Source organism: Anomaloglossus baeobatrachus, chromosome 11 (assembly GCF_048569485.1).
Source record: "Anomaloglossus baeobatrachus isolate aAnoBae1 chromosome 11, aAnoBae1.hap1, whole genome shotgun sequence".
Taxonomy (NCBI): Eukaryota; Metazoa; Chordata; class Amphibia; order Anura; family Aromobatidae; genus Anomaloglossus; species Anomaloglossus baeobatrachus.
In genome coordinates, this window is record NC_134363.1 from 61,669,027 (window position 1) to 61,690,135 (window position 21,109).

The window sequence follows — 21,109 nt, forward strand, 5'->3', positions numbered from 1 at the left end:
TCCTAGCCAGACCCTAGGACTAAATCCCACTACCTACCAATCCACGGAGGGAAAAACAAAAATAACCAGAAAAAGGGAAAAAGGAAAAACAACAACTTATCTTGAGAGGGAATCTTCAGAATATACCGCAACCGTAGTCTGAAGTCACATGCACTCCTGGGCAAGCAACTTCTCCAAGTGAAGAGTATAACCCCCACTGGAGGAGTGAGAGGCCCAACGTTATATGGCTACATGCGCACGCTGCATCTTTTTGTGTTCACAAACTGCACCTTGTCAGAGAGAGCCTGGAAATGTCACAAAAAACGCTTGTAATTGTAGGTGCGTTTTTGCTGCGTTTTCGTTGCGTTTTTCACAACATGCATTTTTGCTGCGTTTTTGTGACAAATGTTGACAAAAACGCAGGAAGAATGAACATACTGCATTTATTTTGAAAGGTCCTTAATTACCAGCTGGAGGAAAGGCTCCTCCAACCTGGCAAGGAAACAGAAAAAAAACCCTAAATCAAGCCTTTAAAAGGGACCGCGTCCATTAACGTCTGGACGTTCGCAGAGCCCTTCTGCACCTGGTCCTAGCAGCAGCACCTGAAGTTCCAGACACATCCGTGACAATGTGCCAGTCCTTTATATTGGCCACATATGTATTTATACATATAAATGTAATCTCTGAGACATCTTTTTTCTCAGCTAAACAATAATCCCAATTTTTTCAACCTCTCATCATATGGGCGGCCTCCATTCCTTGTAATAGTTTAGTTGCCCGCCTTTGAACTGACTCTAACTTCTGAATTTTCTATTTAAAATGTGGAGCCCAAAACTGGATCCCATATTCCAGATGTGGCCCTACAAGTGATTTATAGAGGGGTAACAATACGTTGGGATCCCGGGATCTAATCTCTCTTTTTATACACCCTTATATCTTGTTTGCTTTAGCAGCTGCTGCCTGACATTGAGTGCTGCTGCTCAGCTTATTTGTAATGAGAATACCCAAGTCCTTCTCCTGTTCTGTAGTCCCGAGTTTACTTTTCAATGTATATGCAGCAATACGATTACTTCATCCTTTCTTGTCCATGTTGCCCAAAAGACTATTATTTTTTGGCAAGTCCCAGCACCACACATGAAACAGTACCGTGGAACACAGAGCTTTGTTATCTAACTAACCTGACAAATAAAAAGTTTTACTGTGCAGCTTGAAGTTGCACAAAACTGTTGCAACTTTTGGCAGTTTAATGAGCCTTGGCCGTACCTGCCAAATTTTTAAAAGACAGGGATCATGGCAGGGAAGGAGCCCGGTTGACAAATGCATCGTAATACAGTATATGCTAAAACAGTGTTGAAGATTATGACAGAAATATACTCCAGTCCCTAAATGGTGCACAAATTCATTAAGAGACCCATGCCTCTTATAGAAAACCCGCTATTGTGGCGCCCCTGACTTGGTCAGGCACCACAGAGTATTGCACCCATGCGGGAGCAATGCTTCCAGGTAATCTCCAAAGGCCAGGATGAGGTGCACACACAAACATATAGTGATCAGGCCTCCCACATCACCAGAGGGGACCCTTGGGTAGCCAAAAGGGGTTAACTTTCAATTCCCAGCTGGGGGTGTGTTCAGGGGCTAGTTGCTAGGAAGCAGGGCAGAGAGAGAGAGGAAGAGGGGAGTCTGGAGGAAGAAGTTGAAGTGTGTGGAAGGGAGCAGAGGAGCTCTCGTGTCAGACAGGTCCTGAGGAGTGCAGTAGCTGAAAGCGGGGGAGAAAGGAGTACCGTGGGTCGGCCTGAAAATCATCCAGAGAGAAGGGTGGCTGAGTACGGAGATCCCGGTATCCGAGCACACAAGGGGAACTAGGTCCCCAGTACAGGCAGCAGATCATCCAGAGCTGCTTAACCTACAGGTGGGGGGGGGGTACTTCATGCCCTCACCACGACTACACAGAGCTTGAGCCAAGCAGCAATCACCAGGCCCATAAGGGGACAGGGCCAGAAGCCATCCCACCAAGGCCACGCTGCCGGCAGACGAGCCAGAGAGAGGGGAGCAGGGTGGTAACAGCTTCCCTGGAGGGGTCCTACCACGCTTCAAGCAAAGGATCCTCCTAAAACAGAAAGAGTGCAAGGAAGGCGAGTGGACAGCTACCCTCAGAACGGCCTCCTGGAATTCCTGGTTCAACCTGGTTATCACAGTGTCGCCCGGGCATCTCACCGTGACCTCCAAACAGTGAGTAAACACGTTGAAAGACTTCTTGGACTGTGTTTGAGTCATTCTGCGACCTGTGGTCCCACACACATACACCGGGGCCTGGGGCTTGCCTCACTCTCAGGGGGCTAATATACTGACTGCACCCACCATCAGCCCCAGGCATCCCTTAATCTGCAGTGGCGGTCCCCGCTGACCGCAATACTGAGAGTGGCGTCACGACAATCCTAAAAGAAGGTTCCCTACCTGTGACCAGACTGTTCCATCCACGTGGAGTCCCTGAAGGTACTGCACCGACACATACTAGCGGGGCTTCACAACTTCTGGCGTCACGAACAGGATAAGGACTAGACCTGTTCAGACAGGTGACCGTGTGCCTCAGAGGTCCGACCGCAAAAATTGAACCGCCGCCATATTGCCATCTTCAAAAGCGCGCGCTGCAGCCCGCGCGAGGGAGAAGAGCACCGCCCACGAAGAGGTGTGGCCGCCCCAGAACCCCCACAATTCGGAGAGCGTACTGACCCAGGAAGTGGAAAGGGGGCGCGGAGATTTTTGAAGAAAAATGGACGCTGCAGGAGGTAATGCCCCTGGTCAGGGCGACGCAGCCCAAGCGATGCCAGCCCCCGTCGCGCTGGACGCAGCAGCGCCTGGTGCCGGTGCCGCGGTCGCAGCCGCGCCGGCTGAAATCTCCTTCATAATGCCAGTTTCCTTGCTGTATGTCCCAGGAGCGCAATGGCTGCCCCAATATGCCGGTAAAATAGACACGCTGACCGGGTTTAAGAAGAAGATCAACACCCTGCTAGACATGCACGCGATGACTGGTAAGCAGAGGGCCGCTGTGGTGCTGGGACAATTGACTGAAGCAGCAGAATTGGAAGCTGAGTCCTGGACCAATGATGACCGGAGCTCTGTTGAGACCATCTTTGCCAAACTAGCAGCTGCTTTTGAACACCGCACCGAGGGAGAGCTGAGGACGGACTTCTATAACTGCCGGCAGAAGCCCCAAGATAGCATAAGAGCCTATGCCCTCAGGCTGCAGGCTGCACTACGGGCTCTCAAGCTGGTGGACCCTGTCAGTGATCAGGAAGGAAACCGGATGATGAAGGAACAATTCTTGCGGGGCCTGCGCTCTCCTGAGGATGGGAAGCAGATGAAGCTGTGGTCCCTGGAACACCCTGACGTGGACTTTGCCATTCTGAAAGACAGGGCAGTGAAAGCACTCCAACCTCCTGTGGACACAGACCCCGTCGCACCAGCATGGCCTGCCAGTTCCACGGCTGCAGGAGCGGAATCCTCCTCGCAGACCCTAATAACTGCAAAAGGACTCAACGCGCCAGCAGAGACCATAAATACACTATCCTCCCAGGTGCAACAGCTCACTAAGGACGTCGCACAAATCCTGAAAGCAATGCAGTTGCCCTCAGAGACCAAAGTCCCTCATCGGATCCTGCTAGCTGACAACCCAGAGGACGTCCCTTGGATGCGGAGGAGAAGAGGTCCCCCAACCCGAGGCAGGAGCAGTGATCGCTATGACTCATCTGGACAACCCATCTGTCGTCGTTGCCAGGAGGCAGGACACTATGCAAGGGCCTGTCCTTTAAACGAGCCAAACCTGGGGCCGGGGGCCAGTCCTCAGGATTAAGAAGATCAGGCCCAAGTCGCTGCTGTGATCAGTACGTGGGTGGACGTCCTGTCCTGTCCATCGTCCTGGACGGGATCCCTACCCCGGCGTTATTGGACACCGGCTCTCAGGTCACCACGATCCCGTATGTCCTTTATCGGAGGTTTTGGTCGGACGACGATCTCCGACCACCGGACCCCTCCCTCACCATCTATGCTGCCAACGGACAACCTATAGACCAGATCGGGGTCAAAGAGGTAACCATAAAGGTGGGAAGGCAGGAAATGAAGGGACAAGGACTGATTGTTGTGGACACTGATATTAGAGAAAGGAACCCGCAAATGATTTTAGGCACTAATGTCATAGAAAATTGCCTAGGGGAAGTGTTGTTGTTGCTTCACCAGATTGTTGAAGGTGCTGAGGGCAGGTCGCAAAGAGCCTTGCAAAAGGAGATCCGAATCATTATGAGGAAGCAACAGGTAAAACAGACTGGCGGTGAGATTGGTAGTGTACGGGTGATGGATGCAAACCCCATTGTGATACCCCCACGGAGTGAAATGATGATGTGGTGTAGAGCAGCGGTAGGTCTCAGAGGACAAGATTACCAGGCTGTACTAGAGCCCACTCATTCAGACCACTGGCCCACGATTCTGACAGCCAGGGGGGTAGTTGACGTACACAAGGGACGAGTGCCTGTACGAGTGTTGAACTGTGGGGAGGAGGAAGCCAGACTACCAAGGTACGCTACCATAGCCAAACTGTTTACATGCTCAGATGACGCCATAACGCCTGTAGGTCCCCTGACACAAGCTGACTCAAAAGAGGGTGAGACCTCCCAAAAGCAGTTAGAGGATTGGTGCCAGAAACTACACGTGGGGACTGACTCTACACCCGACTACCAGAAACATGGGGTTTACAGGGTCGTGCAGGAATACGAGCAGGTCTTTAGTAAGAACCCACTAGACTTTGGTAGGATCAAAGGGGTGCAACATCACATACCCACAGGCAGTCATCCTCCCATTAAGGAAAGACATAGGCCTATTCCACCAGCCCATTACCAGCGCACAAAGGACATGCTGAAAGACATGAAGGAGGCAGGCGTCATAAGGGACAGTTGTAGCCCCTGGGCGGCTCCCCTGGTCCTGGTAAGAAAGAAGGATGGCACGATGAGGATGTGTGTGGATTACAGATGGATAAATCAGATAACACACAAGGATGCCTACCCTTTGCCAAGGATAGAGGAATCCCTCGCTGCCTTGAAAGCCTCTAACTACTTTTCTACCCTAGATCTTACTAGTGGCTACTGGCAAGTATCTGTAGCAGAAGAAGATCGGGAGAAGACGGCCTTCACCACCCCAATGGGCCTCTGTGAGTTCAACAGCATGCCATTTGGACTCTGCAATGCCCCCGGGACCTTCCAGAGGCTTTTGGAATGCTGCCTAGGGCACCTCAACTTTGAAACCGTCCTGCTCTACCTGGATGATGTCATCGTGTACTCCAAGACCTACGAGGACCACCTGAAACACCTGGCTGAAGTCTTTGAAGCACTATCCCGATATGGAATGAAGTTGAAACCATCCAAGTGCCATCTACTGAAGCCAAAGGTCCAGTACCTAGGTCACGTGGTCAGTGCAGAAGGAGTAGCACCGGACCCAGAGAAGGTCACAGTCATCCAGGAATGGCCCACACCTACTACCGTCCGGGAGGTACGTCAGTTCCTTGGCTTGGTAGGCTACTACAGAAGGTTCATCAAGGGCTACACGAAAATGGCAGCGCCTTTGCAAGAGCTCCTGGTAGGCCACCCAAAGAAGAAAGGAAAGATCTCCGGCCCGCCATTTCACTGGGGAGAAGCAGAAGAACACTCCTTCAGACAAATGAAAGGGGCCTTGACGGGTGAAGAGATCCTAGCCTACCCTGACTACGGTCTGCCATTCGTACTGTACACCGATGCCAGTAATGTGGGACTGGGAGCAGTGCTTTCACAGGTGCAGGGAGGCAAAGAGCGTGTGATTGCTTACGCCAGCAGGAAGCTCAGGCCTACTGAACGAAACCCAGAGAATTATAGCTCATTCAAGCTAGAGTTCCTGGCCATGGTATGGGCTATCACAGAGCGGTTCAAGCACTACCTGGCAGCCACCAAATTCACTGTCTTCACGGACAACAACCCCCTGACCCACTTGGATACTGCTAAATTGGGTGCCATGGAGCAGCGTTGGGTAGCCCGACTGGCGAATTATGACTTTACTGTCAAGTATCGAGCTGGCCGCAAGAACGGCAACGCAGATGCTCGGTCCAGGATGCCTCACCTAGCAGACGAGGGTGAAGATGTAGATGATCTTGAAGAGATTGAGCTGCCAGCGTTCCATCGCCATGGAGCAAAACAGTGTCGGCAGTCGCGTGCCAACCGCCAAGAGGTGACCCTGAACCCACTACCTCACTACAACTGGAAGGAGACCCAGGAAAATGATCCAGCGGTAGGCTTGGTAAAGAAACTGATCAGCCAGCCTGGCGCCAGCCTTGACAAAGGAGCCCCACCTGAGGCACAGTACCTATGGAAGGAGAGGGGTCGATTATTCATCTATCAAGACAAACTTTACAGGAGCATCATTGACCCGAGGACGCATGAGAAGGTGTGGCAAGTGATTGTACCACAGAAGGACACGAGGATGGTGCTAGAAGCCTATCACAATGGTGCAGGCCATTTTGGTTGGAAGAAACTGGAGGCCCTACTTAAAGTAAGATTCTACTGGGTGGGCATGAGATCTGCCCTAGAGAAGTGGTGTCGAAACTGCGGGCCCTGCAATCTTAGAAGAAAAGACCAGCACAGCCAGAGAGCACCACTCCAGCCAATCCAAACTAAACGGCCTTTGGAGATCGTGGCCCTGGACCATGTAAAGTTGGCACCCAGCAGACAAGGCTACAACTACGCTCTCACTATGGTTGACCACTACTCCAGATTCCTGGTGGTAGTACCAGTCAAGGACTTGACCGGTCAGACTGCAGCCAAAGCGTTCCAGACACATTTCTGTCGACCACATGGCTATCCAGACCAAGTGCTCACTGACCAAGGACCAGCCTTTGAAGCTGAAGTGTTTAAGGAGTTTTGTAACCTATACGGCTGCCAGAAGATCCGTACTACGCCTTACCATCCCCAGACCAATGGCATGTGTGAGAAGATGAACCACATCATTCTCGACCTTCTGAAGACGCTCCCACTAGAAGAACGAAGTCAGTGGCCGGAAAAACTGCCCGATCTAGTGGACATGTATAACAACATCCCTGTGAGTTCCACGAACTGCACACCGGCATACCTGATGAGGGCCAGACCAGGGAGATTGCCAGTAGATCTGGAAATGGGAGTTGAGACCCCTGAAGACCATCTACAAGGTGCTGATTGGGATTCCAACCGCCAAGCCCAATACAAGAAAGTACAAGAGTGTGTGGAGCGAAGCCTGACTCAGCAGCGTGAGAAACAAGAAAAGGCCTACAATCGAAAAGCACCTGCTGTTCCTTTGATGCCAGGAGATATAGTTCTCAAAAGAAAGAGAAGACGTCATAAACTTGACAATCACTGGGAAGAAGAACCCTATACTGTGTTGCCATCGACGCTTAGCAGTGAAAAGACATGCCTTATCAGCAAAGATGGAGGAAAAACAACAGCTGTCGTTTCTAGAGATCGCTTAAAGAAATGTCCTGAACAACTAAGAATCCCTGAAGAAATTCCCAACCCTTTGCCAGTTCAAGAACCAAAAGAAAAGATGATCCATACTGTACTTGGAGATTTTCCAGCAAGTTGGCCTCAATACAATGGAGCAGTAGTTATTCCGGTTATTACATTCCCTCAATCTGGAGAAGCAAGAGACCCAGAAGAACCTGTTCAGAACCTGGAAGAGCCAAATGTAGCTGAAGCAGAAGACCATGCACTGGTATCAATACCTAGCACACCCATTATTCACATTGAGACACATACATCGGGTGGGAGGACACAACCTCAGACAGATGACAGTATAGTACTGCGTAGATCAACCCGCAGCAACTTTGGTCAGCTCCCATTACGCTATAGAGAAAGTACAGTTTAGTTCAAAGTGACTGTATGAAATGTAATGTTTAACCTGTTTACAGTTAGGTAACGTTTAAGCGAAATGTGCCCACAAGGACTATTGTGAGACCTCCTTAAAATGTTAGACCACTGGTTATGAACTGGCTTTAACCACAAACTTTGCATTGTAAAAAGTTGCCTTCTTGGTATCAACCACAGAGTCTGCCTGTTGAGGGGCATGGCTCTGCACCAACAAGGGGGCACGCCTGTTTATGGGGCCTGCCCTCCAACACTCGGAAGCGGGTACGCCTGTTTATGGGGCCTACCTTACACCACTCTCCTCAGGAGAGGAAGATTGGAGGAAAGGTCTGGGGAATGTGATGGCCCAGCCCTGGTCACCAAAAGGACCGGCGACCTACCTCCTGGAGGTTTTTGGGTGGGGTTCGGACATGTGGGTGGTTGGTGGTGGAATGGTACCTGGTATGTTTAAATGTAAATAATTGCCCCTGTGTGGGAAAAGTTTGTATTTACCTTTTTCTCTTGTCTTTGCAGCCCGAGGACGTGCTGATGATAACTAAGGGGGAATGTGGCGCCCCTGACTTGGTCAGGCACCACAGCGTATTGCACCCATGCGGGAGCAATGCTTCCAGGTAATCTCCAAAGGCCAGGATGAGGTGCACACACAAACATATAGTGATCAGGCCTCCCACATCACCAGAGGGGACCCTTGGGTAGCCAAAAGGGGTTAACTTTCAATTCCCAGCTGGGGGTGTGTTCAGGGGCTAGTTGCTAGGAAGCAGGGCAGAGAGAGAGAGGAAGAGGGGAGTCTGGAGGAAGAAGTTGAAGTGTGTGGAAGGGAGCAGAGGAGCTCTCGTGTCAGACAGGTCCTGAGGAGTGCAGTAGCTGAAAGCGGGGGAGAAAGGAGTACCGTGGGTCGGCCTGAAAATCATCCAGAGAGAAGGGTGGCTGAGTACGGAGATCCCGGTATCCGAGCACACAAGGGGAACTAGGTCCCCAGTACAGGCAGCAGATCATCCAGAGCTGCTTAACCTACAGGTGGGGGGGGGGGGTACTTCATGCCCTCACCACGACTACACAGAGCTTGAGCCAAGCAGCAATCACCAGGCCCATAAGGGGACAGGGCCAGAAGCCATCCCACCAAGGCCACGCTGCCGGCAGACGAGCCAGAGAGAGGGGAGCAGGGTGGTAACAGCTTCCCTGGAGGGGTCCTACCACGCTTCAAGCAAAGGATCCTCCTAAAACAGAAAGAGTGCAAGGAAGGCGAGTGGACAGCTACCCTCAGAACGGCCTCCTGGAATTCCTGGTTCAACCTGGTTATCACAGTGTCGCCCGGGCATCTCACCGTGACCTCCAAACAGTGAGTAAACACGTTGAAAGACTTCTTGGACTGTGTTTGAGTCATTCTGCGACCTGTGGTCCCACACACATACACCGGGGCCTGGGGCTTGCCTCACTCTCAGGGGGCTAATATACTGACTGCACCCACCATCAGCCCCAGGCATCCCTTAATCTGCAGTGGCGGTCCCCGCTGACCGCAATACTGAGAATGGCGTCACGACAATCCTAAAAGAAGGTTCCCTACCTGTGACCAGACTGTTCCATCCACGTGGAGTCCCTGAAGGTACTGCACCGACACATACTAGCGGGGCTTCACACTATTTAAATCTTTGATAAATCAATAGCACACTTATTAGGAAACAATTGTGTAATATATATTATCAGAGAAATCGGATTCATTCTTCTGGTCTGATCTTTCATTCCCAAAATTCTCAATTCACGGGTAATATGTGTATTCAGTGGAGAAAGATTTTTAAATTACTGAGAAAAGATATGGGAGTTGATGCTTATACGATTCTATGTAGGAGGGATGGAAAATAAGGAAAAAAAAATTCTAGCCCCTTCTCCTTTCTTCTACATAGAATATTATGAGCGCTAATTGCCATCTCCTGAGTAATGTAACATTATGTCTTCACAATACAGATTTTGCCCATAAATTAAACATTTTGAGAATGAAAGCCAGTACTGGTGGAGAAAGAAGCAGAATTATCTGTTCAGGTATATTACAAAGTTTCTTATTTTTGTGACCTACTCCAGTGTGCTCGTCATCAAGAATGAAGGGCAAAACATTAATCTTTATAAATTGGGGCCATTATATACTGTGCAAAGAATTCTGTGGATAAAAGAAGCGCAGATAGGGTCTTATCTGGTGGGATTTGACAAGACACACAGGTAAGGTACTCACCTGCAGAAGTTGTGCCAGTCACAACTCCTACATAGGCATAAAATGGCGTCTGCTGCAGCCCCGGAGAGACGTGTTACAGATGGGGAAGAAGAATATCGGGATCTGCCGCGCTGACATCAAACATCCAGAAGTTGATTAATTTCTCTTTTATTTAATCAGGTCTATGCGTTTCAGAAGACGCAGCCTCCTTCTTCAGGGCAATTATTACAGAAAAATCAACCTTACTGGTACATCAGAGTCTCCTCTCCAGATATACACTTGTCTAAGTAACGACTGAATTCAAGACCGTCCCTAAAATTTAAAAAAAAGGCGGATGGCCGATCAGTGGGAAGTACGATCGATAAATAAAGCCTTTTTTTTAAATTTTGGGGGCGGTCTTGAATTCAGTCGTTACTTAGACAAGTGTATATCTGGAGAGGAGACTCTGATGTACCACTAAGGTTGATTTTTCTGTAATAATTGCCCTGAAGAAGGAGGCTGCGTCTTCTGAAACGCATAGACCTGATTAAATAAAAGAGAAATTAATCAACTTCTGGATGTTTGATGTCAACACAGCATATCCCAGTTTCCTTCTTCCACATATGTAATACTGTGCAAAGTGACGCATATATATATACATACACACAGTATATATAATATATATATATATTTAATTTTTTTTTTTGCCTGTTGAAATCCCCTGTTACAGCATCCATGCTAATATCAATGCACCCATGGCTACCTGACCTTCTCGATGGAACGGCCCTTTACTAACAGATGGTAGATGAGGTGCATGCTTGTTATGTCATTTTCAGTGTTTAGTCTTGGGCCTGCATATATACCGTACTCATCAAGGATGTTACAGAAACAACTACTATTAGGATTTTTATACCTTTAGTCATAAGTGGTAATAGTGTAAATACCTTACAGCTGTCAATGTGGACTTATCGACATTATAGTCTCCACCCGTAATCAAATTATCTAGTAATCGGCAAGGTTAAGAGCATGAGGGAGAACTGTCATGTTTACTGCATGACTAATGCCTCATAATAAAGCACAATACATTACATAAACTATTCACATTCTATGTATATGTAAGCACAATCATGTCATTTTATACCCTATTAAAAGTGACCATAAAAAAATGTATATACATACAATATTTTTTTTTTATTACACACACACACACACACACACACACATTCATAAATATATATATTTTTTCACATATATTTCAGTAAAGCTTTGGGTACACGTTGGCAATTATTGAAACCCTCAACATACTGCATCCACAACAAAAGAAAAAATCCACCGTACTGCTTTTCCTTCAGTGACTTCAATATGTCTTTAATGACATTTTTCACTTTTGATCTATAGTTTTTTTTTACTTTCCTTTGTGGCAAAAGCCATAACTTTTTTTTTTATATTGACATAGCCATATTGGAATTTGCAGGACGTGTTACAGTTTTGAATGACATCATTCGTTTTACAAGATAATGTCCTGGAAAATGTGGAAACAAAAAATCCAAGTGTTGTGAAATTTTGAAAAGAAAAGGCAATTTTGCCATTGTTTGGGATTGAGCATGGGAGGGTTGTTTTGATTTTTTTTTTTTTTTTTTACAGACTTGGCAGTATTATTCTCCAGATCAGTATGAGTACAGCAATACCAAACTTGTCCATTTTTATTACTTAAGTAGTGTAAAGAAAAATCGGAAAAAAATAAATGTTTATGACGCCTTTCTCTGAAACCCTTAATTTTTTTAATTCATATGAGACTGAACTTCACAAAAGAATTAATGGCAATTTTGGGGCCCGACATCAGGCAGTTGGCTGCCATGATAATCCACTGAATGCTAGCAGTTGTGGGAAGACGATTCATGTTTACATCGACACTGACTTCAATTAAATGGCGCTGCCGGAAATTCACAGCAAGATTTAAGTGGTTAAACTACAGTAATTGGAGTGCACTTTGGATGCTGTAGTTTCAGGCAGATGATGGCTAGATAACACAGCCAGCATCTACCGCATAAGAAGCAGGCTCAGCTTCTCGGCCAGTTTCACACTTTGTTTAATGACAGATTGCGAAAATGTACATCATAGGACATGAACCAGTTAAGATGCAGAGCGTCGCCAGCTGTCAGAATTTGTTCTACTTTTGTGGCTTAAATTGTCCATGATTGGCTACAAATTCTCTAAACTAAGCTCCTCACACTTGTAAAAAAGTTTGCAAGACTGGCTGAGACAAAGAAAAAAAAATTAAATAAATCACAAAATTTACAAAAGCAAAAATACGTTATGCAATAACAAATAAATAAAAAAAACTTTTAAAAACGTTCTACACCAGGAATCTGCAGAAAACAGTTTGTTTCATGTATCAGGGCCATACTTTCTCCTTTTTAGTATTTACTAGATGTAGTACCTGGCATTGTCCGGGATAGTAACTGTCTGTCTGTCTATCTCCCTGTCTCTGTCTGTCTGTCTCTCACTCTGCCAGTGTAACGCCTGCCTGGATCCACAGACTGAGACGGACTCTAATGGACAGGGTAGAGGGAAGCCACTCACCAAGCAGGACCCCCAGATCCTTTAACCCCTATATAGGGATTTGGAATTACACAGGGCCCTGGAGATCACTACTTGTGGAAGCCAGCAGTCCGGAGAGTAGTTGTCAGGCAGGGTCAAACCAGGAATTGCAGAACAGGGACAGAATCGGCAGGCAAGGACGTAATCAGCAAACAAAGCAAAGGTCAAATCCAGATCGGGCAGCGAGGTACATAAATGACAGGCAGAAGGGTAGTCAGGAAACAAGCAAGGTCAGCGCACAGGAATCAGAATACAAACAGCACAGGAACCAGGAATACAAACTATCTCTGGCAGTGGTCAGATGACAGGAGGGGAATAAGAAGGGTGTGCTGTCTTCCCATTGGCTGCAGGTGAATAATGGCAACTTCAGCTGGAAGACATACGCCACCTACAGTCAGCCAGTGGTACTGCAGGTTCCAGGGAAAACCAGCCTAGTGGATGAGCGGAGCCTGTGCTCAGCAGAGCCACGGGCACCGACTCTGCTCCCATCACCAGCACTATCCATGGCGGGAACACGGCGTTGACTGTCCATCGGAGCAGAAGTCGCAGGAGCGGACTCCGGTGGGGACATGACACCCTGTCTCTGTCTGTCTGTCTCTCTGTCTGTCTCTCTGTCTATATCTCTCCCTATCTCTGTCTGTCTCTGTTTGACTGTCTCTGTGTGTGTTACTGTGTCTGTCACTATGTCTGTCTGTCTCTCTGTCTGTCTCTCATGGTCTGTCTGTCTGTCTTTCTCGGTCTGTCTCTGTCTGTCTGTGTCTGTCTGTCACTGTGTCTGTCTGTCACTGTGTCTGTCTGTCACTGTGTGTCTGTGTGTGTCTGTCTGTGTGTGTGTGTGTCTGTCTGTCTCTGTGTGTCTGTCTCTGTGTGTCTGTCACTGTGTGTCTGTCTCTGTGTGTGTCTCTGTCTGTCTCTGTGTGTCTCTGTCTGTCTCTGTCTGTCTGCCAGTCTCTTTCCCTGCCTGTCTTTTTCCAGGTCTCTCTCTTTCCCCGTCTGTCTTTTTCCCCATCTGTCTCTTTTTAGGTCTGTCTCATTCCAGGTCTGTCTCTGTATGTTTTTGTCTCTCTATGCCTGTCCCTTCCTGTCTGTCTCTTCCCCTGTCTGTCTCTTTCCCTGTCTGTCTCTTTCCCTGTCTTTCTCTTTCCCTGTCTTTCTCTTTCCCTGTCTGTCTCTTTCCCTGTCTGTCTCTTTCCCTGTCTGCCTCTTTCCCTGTCTGCCTCTTTCCCTGTCTGCCTTTTTTCCCTGTCTTTCTCTGTCTGTTTGCCTCTTTCCCTGTCTGCCTCTGCCTGTCTGTCTCTTTCCCCGTTTGTCTTAATATCTGTCTCTTTCTGTCTCTGTCTGTTTTTCTCTGTCTCTTTCCATGTCTGTCTGTGTCTGTCTGTCTGTCGCTATCCATCTCCCCACTGACATCATATTACCTCACACATAAGCTTCTTATACTAACAATTTACTTTGTTTCTATAGCAACCAATCACGGCTCCTAGTAATAACCTATAGCTCGCAGCTCCATTCACTTTAATGGAGGCAGTTTTTTTTTTAAAGTAACTGTAAAGCACGGGGTTAAATGTTCCTAACAACACATAGTCCCGTGTGCACATAGTTTGAGATCCCTCTAATAGATGAAAAATCTTTATTATTTGGAATCCTAAAAGAAACAAATCCATTCTTTATATGGTGCTCAGTACAAAGTTATGAATTGTGATGGAACTATGCTACTTACTTTACTTTGGGGGAAAAAGTACTATTTGGATAATTGTTCCTGACATTCATTGTTTCTTTGCTTTCATCAAACTGAAGTGAAATTAGAAGATTATCCTTCGGGATAATCTACCCTCATCACCCTTTCATTTTAATACAAAAAAATAATTAATTTACATTAAAATAATTGAAATTAAATGGGCCAATTCGTCAATGTTTAGCAAAAGACATTTCCCGTCTGTTCAATGGGTCTAGCAGCTCATCATAAAATATTGCTTTGCTGCAGGTGTCAGCCATGATTTAGAAAAGTGGTCCCCAAATGGTTGCTGACATGTAGAACAAGAACTTCAGATAGTACTCACTGTCACCTAGTAGAGCAACCGGCATCCCAACACTTCACCGGTTGGTGTTTTGGCTACAACCCTAACATCAAAACTACAGCACACATCCCCACTGCGGCCATTGGTTTGTGCTGTCTGCATAGGCAGAGCTGAGTGATTAGCTGCAGCGGTAATGAGTACTGTATTCCTCTGCTGCACCCAAAACACAGAGATTTCAGCTGTGGTCTGGGGCTGGCACTGGACATAGGGATGGTGAGTACTAATTTAATTTGTTTTTTTACATGACAGCTGACGTTTGGGAAGCACTTTCTAACCCCTGTAAGACTATGTTCACGCGCAGAGGTTTTTTTTTTTTTTCTGTAGCCAGAACCTGCAGTAAAAACGCTGCATTCAAAATGATTGTTTTGCTGAGTTTTCGCTGCTCTTTTTATTGACTTTTTGCAGCATTTTTTTTTGGGTGCGAATTACAGATGAGTTTTCTCTACAGAACATGTCTAATAAGCTCAATACGTGTTTATTTTGGAAACTGAAAAATGTATACTATTATTTTGACTGTAATTAGCATATTTTTACAGCGAATGCTACTGATGTCTGTATATCAGAACTGTAGACATGGATCACTTATAATCATAATGATTAAAAAATATTGCCTGTGTGTGATTTTTTCAGAAGCTGCCCAGAAAAAATAAAAAGTCAAGTTGGCAACCCTGCAAGCGACTCACTTGACATAAACCTCAATGCAAGTCACATCTAAGGCCGGCTTCACACTTGCGATTAACTCGCATGAGTGCAATGTGAGAAAATCTCGCATTGCACTCGGACCAATGTTAAGCAATGAGGCTGCTCCCATCTGCTATTTTTTTCTCAGCTCAAATCGTACTGAGAAAAAAAATCGCAGCATGCCGCGTTTTGGTGAGTTTATCGCGTGTGTCTCCCCAATTAAACTCTATGGGTGCATTGAAAAAAACGGATTTCACACGGACGGCACAGACACCATCCTAGTTACATGCGTTTTTCTAAATACATTTATCGCATGTTGCAGAAAACACTGGAAATGAGTGAGGTCTGTCGATGTCGGTCAATCTCTGTCAGTCGGTCTGTCTCTCTCTCTGTCGGTCTCTCTGTCTTCCTGTCGTTGGTCTCTATCTCTCTCTGTCTGTCTATCCCTCTCCCCCCCCCTCCTCTCATGCTCACCGATCCCGATCACCGGCGCGGCGCTGCACGGCTGTCACAAAGCTCCAACGGCTTTTCCTCTTTTGAAAAAGCCGGCCGCTCATTATTCCATCTAGTATTCACTGCTTTCCCCGCCCACCGGCGCCTATGATACCCCCACGTTGAGTGACAGCTGTCTCACTGAAACCAATCTCAGCTGCCGGTGGGCGGGTCTATATCATTCAGTAACTTAAATAAATAAATAAATAATAAAAAAAACGGCGTGCGGTTCCCCCCAATTTTCATACCAGCCAGGGTAAAGCCATACGGCTCGAAGCTGGTATTGTCAGGATGGGGAGCACCACGTTATGGGGAGCCCCCCACCCTAAAAATATCAGCCAGCAGCCGCCCAGAATTGCCGCATCCATTAGATGCGAAAGTCCCGAGACTGTACAAGGCTCATCCCGAATTGCCCTGGTGCGGTGACAATCGGGGTAATAAGGAGTTAATGACAGCAGCCCATAGCTGCCATTAAGTCCTAGGTTAATCATGGCAGGCGTCTCCCCGAGATACCAGACACATGGACATTCCACACGCACACACGGATAGCATACACAATCACACGGATGTCACACGTACCAGAAAAATGGACAAAAAAAAACGGAACACGGACCCGAAAAACGGCACGTAAGACACGCACGTCTTTTTCACGGACATGTGAAGGGGGCCTAAGGCTGGACTCACACGAACATATAGCATCTGATGCAAATGCATCGGATGCGATATGCTAATGTCCCTCGGCCAGAATCAGACTGGTTACCAGAGGAATCTCCAGTAATACCAGGCGTGGCACTGAACTCTGGAGTTCTCACCTGATCTCCGGAGTGCAGCCTGGACTGAACTCAGAATTTGTAGGACTGAACCGCGAGCGCCGAATGATTCCGACGATTGCGGTTCAGTTCATGTCACAGCTGCGGACAGGCCGGGATGAACTTGGGAGCTCAGGTGACAGCTTCGGTGTTCAACCCGGCCCGTCCGCAGCTGCCATGAACTGAACCACAATCGTCGGGGAATCAGTCGGTACTCGCGGTTCAGTCCTGCAAACCTTGAGTTCAGTCCAGGCTGCACTCCGGAGCTCAGGGAGAGCTCCAGAGTTCAGTGCAGGTAACCTCAGCCAGGCCTGGTATTACTGGAGATTCCTCCGGTAACCAGTCAGACACTACCCTCGGCTCCCGCTGTGCTGCCAGCATGTCATGCGACTGTGACCGGATCCTGCAGCTGTGGAGGAGAAGAATGGATTAATCTCTCCATCACCTTCATTGTCAGTTGATGCGATTATCGCACTGCACTCGGATATCACCCGAGTGCAGTCCGATGTGTCTCTTGCACCCATAGACTTGTATGGGTGCGGGTGACACGGCTCTCGCAGACAATCGCAACATGCTGCAACTTTTCTCTCATCCAGAATCTGGATGAGAAAAAAGCTGACCATCTGCTGTCCCTCTTTGACCATCATTGGTTCCAGTGAAATGCAAGATTTTCTCGATTGCACTCGTCCGATTAATACGCTCGTGTGTGTGCACCCAAAAGATCTCTTTAAGATGCTACTAGATGATGGGACAGCTAGGCAGGGATTAGCAATATATACCCAGAACTGCTCATGGTTCTGTGTGCATATTGTATCTGACAGGTTCCCTTTAAATACAGTAAAAAGTAAAAACAAAAATCTTTCGAAAAGAATAAAAAAACACCACAAAAGTTCAAATCACTCTCCTTTCGCCCCATTAAAAAAAAACAAAAAAACCCCGAAACACGTATTTGGTATTGCTGCATTTGTCCATTCTATCAAAATAGAATATAAATTAATACCATTGGTAAACAGTGTAATGAGAAAAAAAAAAATCAAAAAGCCAGAATTACGTTTTTTTGGCCACAACAACATTGCATTGGTATGTATCTCAAAACAGTATCAGTAAAAACGTCAGCTTGGGGCACGAAAAAATAAGCCGTCATGCAACCCCATATTCTAAAATTGAAGGCTTAAGGCTAGGGCCCCACTTTGCGTTCTCCTATTTGCAATTATAAATAAATAAAGTTTAAACAGTCAAACAAAATGAAAAAAGAGAAAAAAAAGGAAAACATAGAATTTTAGAAATAATTAAGGAAATAGAAATATTTATTAAAATTATAGCGGTAATATATTATTTATTGGAAAAATAGCAATAAATTATTATTTTTCTTAAATTTAATTGTTGGACTATGTGTGTGTGAAAAGGGACATATGAAATCATTATTTTAATGTCCAAAAATCATGCATTTTGGTAGTCCAAAACGCATGTTTTCTGCACATAAAAAGGAGATAAAACGCAGGAATTTGAAGGAATTTTGGTTTTTGCAACTTCTCATTGACTTCAATGTTAGCAAAACGCACCCAAAATGGCAAAAACAATTGACATGCTGCTTCTTTGAACGCTTGGTTTTGCCACAAAATATGCAAATTCGCAGATGCGTTTACAAACGCAAAGTGGGGTCGGAAAAATCACAAATGCTATTGAAATGGCTGGAAAATGAAAACGCAAGCATTTCGGCATAAAAAAGGTGCTTCTCAAAACGCACCCAAAAAGCACCTGAAAAGCAGGTAAGGCTATGTGCGCACGTTGCGTCGGAGTACCTGCAGTTTATTCTGCACGTTTTCCTTCCCTTGGTTTTTGACCAAATGGCTTTTGACAATTTTTTAGCGCTAAAAACGCATGCGTATTTACCGCGTTTTTAGTGCGTTTTCAGCGCTTTTTACCTGCGTTTTCACCTGCGTTTCTGCAGATGCGTTTTGTAGATCAAGACACTGAGAAATAAAGTTGAAATAGTCAAAAAGACTGAAAAAAGAGAAAAAAAGTATAAAATTAACTTTTATTAAAACTATATGAAAAATTATCAATTTTAATGAAATAATAGTGGTTATGCACATTTTAACTGGAAAATAGGTAAAGTTTATTATTTTTTAGCATTTAAATTTTCGGTTATTGTGTGTGTGTAAAGGAACATTAGAACCCTTTAATTTTTGGCCAGAAAAGCATGCGTTTTTGGAGACAAAAACGCAGTGGAAAAGCAGGTAAAAAGCATGAAAAACGCAGGAATTGTGCTTTTGGTTGCATTTTGCCATTTCTCATTGACTCCAATGTTAAGGAAACGCTGCAGAAATGGCAAAAACAACTGACATGCTGCTTCTTTTTCAGCATGGTTTTTGACCACAAATATGCAAATTAAACGCTGCTGAAAAAAAAGCAAAGTGCAGACAGGATTTCTGCTTTTCCCATAGACTTTGCTGGCAATCAAAAACGCATGCGTTTTAGCGCAAAAACGCTGCTGCTAAAAACGCTGCAGAAACGCGGAAAAAAACGCAACGTGCGAACATAGCCTAAAAACGCAAAGTGGGGCCCTAGCCTTATAGGTCTCAGAAAATGGCGACACAAAGAACATTTTTTTTTTATTTATTTTTTTTTACAGATTAAATTTCTTTATTTCTACCACTAAAATGTAAAAAAATTTAATTAATTAATTAATTAATTAAAAAATAAATAAATTAATTAAAAAATAATGCTGGATAGTACATAATAGTACTGATCTGGAGAACCATACTGCCAAGCAAGACAAGTTTTACTGTATAGTGAACATGTTAAATAAGAAAACAAGAAACAAACAAAAAAGAACTGTAAAATTGCAACTTTTTATGAAATGCAGCGCACTTGGAATTGTTTTCTCACTTTCTAGTGTATCAAATGATAAAATGAATGGTGTCAATCAAAGTACAACTTGTCACCCAAAAGACAAGTCCTCATACGGCTATGTGAAAAAAAAAATTATGGCTCCTGGAAGAAGGAGGAGGATAACACGAAAATGAAAAATCACCTGGGGTGAAGGGGTTATGTGTATATAGGCCTTTTCTACATACAAAAAAACCCCATATGTGGAAAAAGTGCCCCAAAAATGCAATTAAAATTGTGTGCGAAAGAAAGGACCCCACAAAAGAGAAGATGGATAGATTATTATTTTTTTTTATGGACACCAATTAGTTGACACATAGTTCATAAAAAAAAAGAAAGAATAGAAATCTAGACCTCAGTGATCCTTACTCAAGGTTGACCCTGAATACAGCCTGTATACAACTAATACACACACATTATATATATTTGCTATGGTTCCGGCATACCTTGTGCTGTTCTTCCTACAATTTCCTTCAGTAAATCAGTCAGCTTCCATTAGAGCCAGTTGGGTTGGTGCTCACGGGGCTGTACGACTTATTAGTACAGGGCACACCCACCCGATGACACAGGTAAAGGAGAAAAGTCCATTACTGGAAGGTAAGTCACACAACCTACTTCCGTGTTGTAATTACAGGTGAGTCAGGGTCATTACTGAGTTAGGACTGTTACACTTATTATCTAGGTGCACAAAGTAGCACATTCCTTTACAGTATATATATCAGTGATGTGACGTTTTCCTGCAGGGAGATCTATATCATCATTGCAAAAACTAAGAAGCTTCAAGACACAAATCAGGTTACAAATCAGGATACATGACTTACTGTAAGGCTACTTTCACACATCCGGTTTGAGCCGTGCGGCTCAATCCGGCTGTGAAACCTATGCAACGGATGCGGCGCAAACACCGCATCCTTTGCATAAGTTTTTACATGCAAAAAATACAAAAAAAAGACAGTTTGCGCTCTGATAATGCTAAAGTATGGAAACCATGAATGTGTGAACATGGACCTGCATTACTGCTAAGGAAAATCTAAAAAAAAATGAGATATTTAGCATATAGAAATGGCTATTTGTATATCTGCCCAGTTGCCCCTTCACGGCATATCTCGTAACTGGGTACCTAACGCTATTCTGAAGCCTCTCTCTGGTTTAACAGCACAGTCCCAGAACCAATTATGCTCCTAATCCACTGTATATTTTTTTTCTCAGCAGCTATTAATCAGCAATTATTTACAGGAGTATTTACAGTGCTCTATGCTACAGAATGGTAATGTATCTGTAAATATCAGACGGCATATGGATGGTCTTTGTGATGTCCCTTTTGTTGCTTTGGCGAGTCTTAGCTGTTTTACACAACCATACGCAGCATACTATGATTTTTTTTCTCAGGTCGAAAACAGCTGAGGAACAACTCACAGATCAGCACTGTCTGAAAAAGATGGGTCTGAGTGCATTGTGATTTTTTTATTTGATTGCACTTGGCGTATT

General features: G+C 45.5%; 1 protein-coding gene across 1 annotated transcript in view; it reads right to left on the minus strand.

Annotated features, from left to right (window-relative positions):
• Nucleotides 1-20,149, minus strand: part of TMEM150B (transmembrane protein 150B) — a 44,588-nt gene extending 24,439 nt beyond the window's left edge. The window contains exon 1 of the mRNA XM_075327816.1: nt 20,068-20,149. The gene's annotated coding sequence lies outside the window, so the exon portion shown is untranslated. The remainder of the gene's footprint in view (nt 1-20,067) is intronic.
• Between the last annotated feature and the right edge of the window lie 960 nt (nt 20,150-21,109).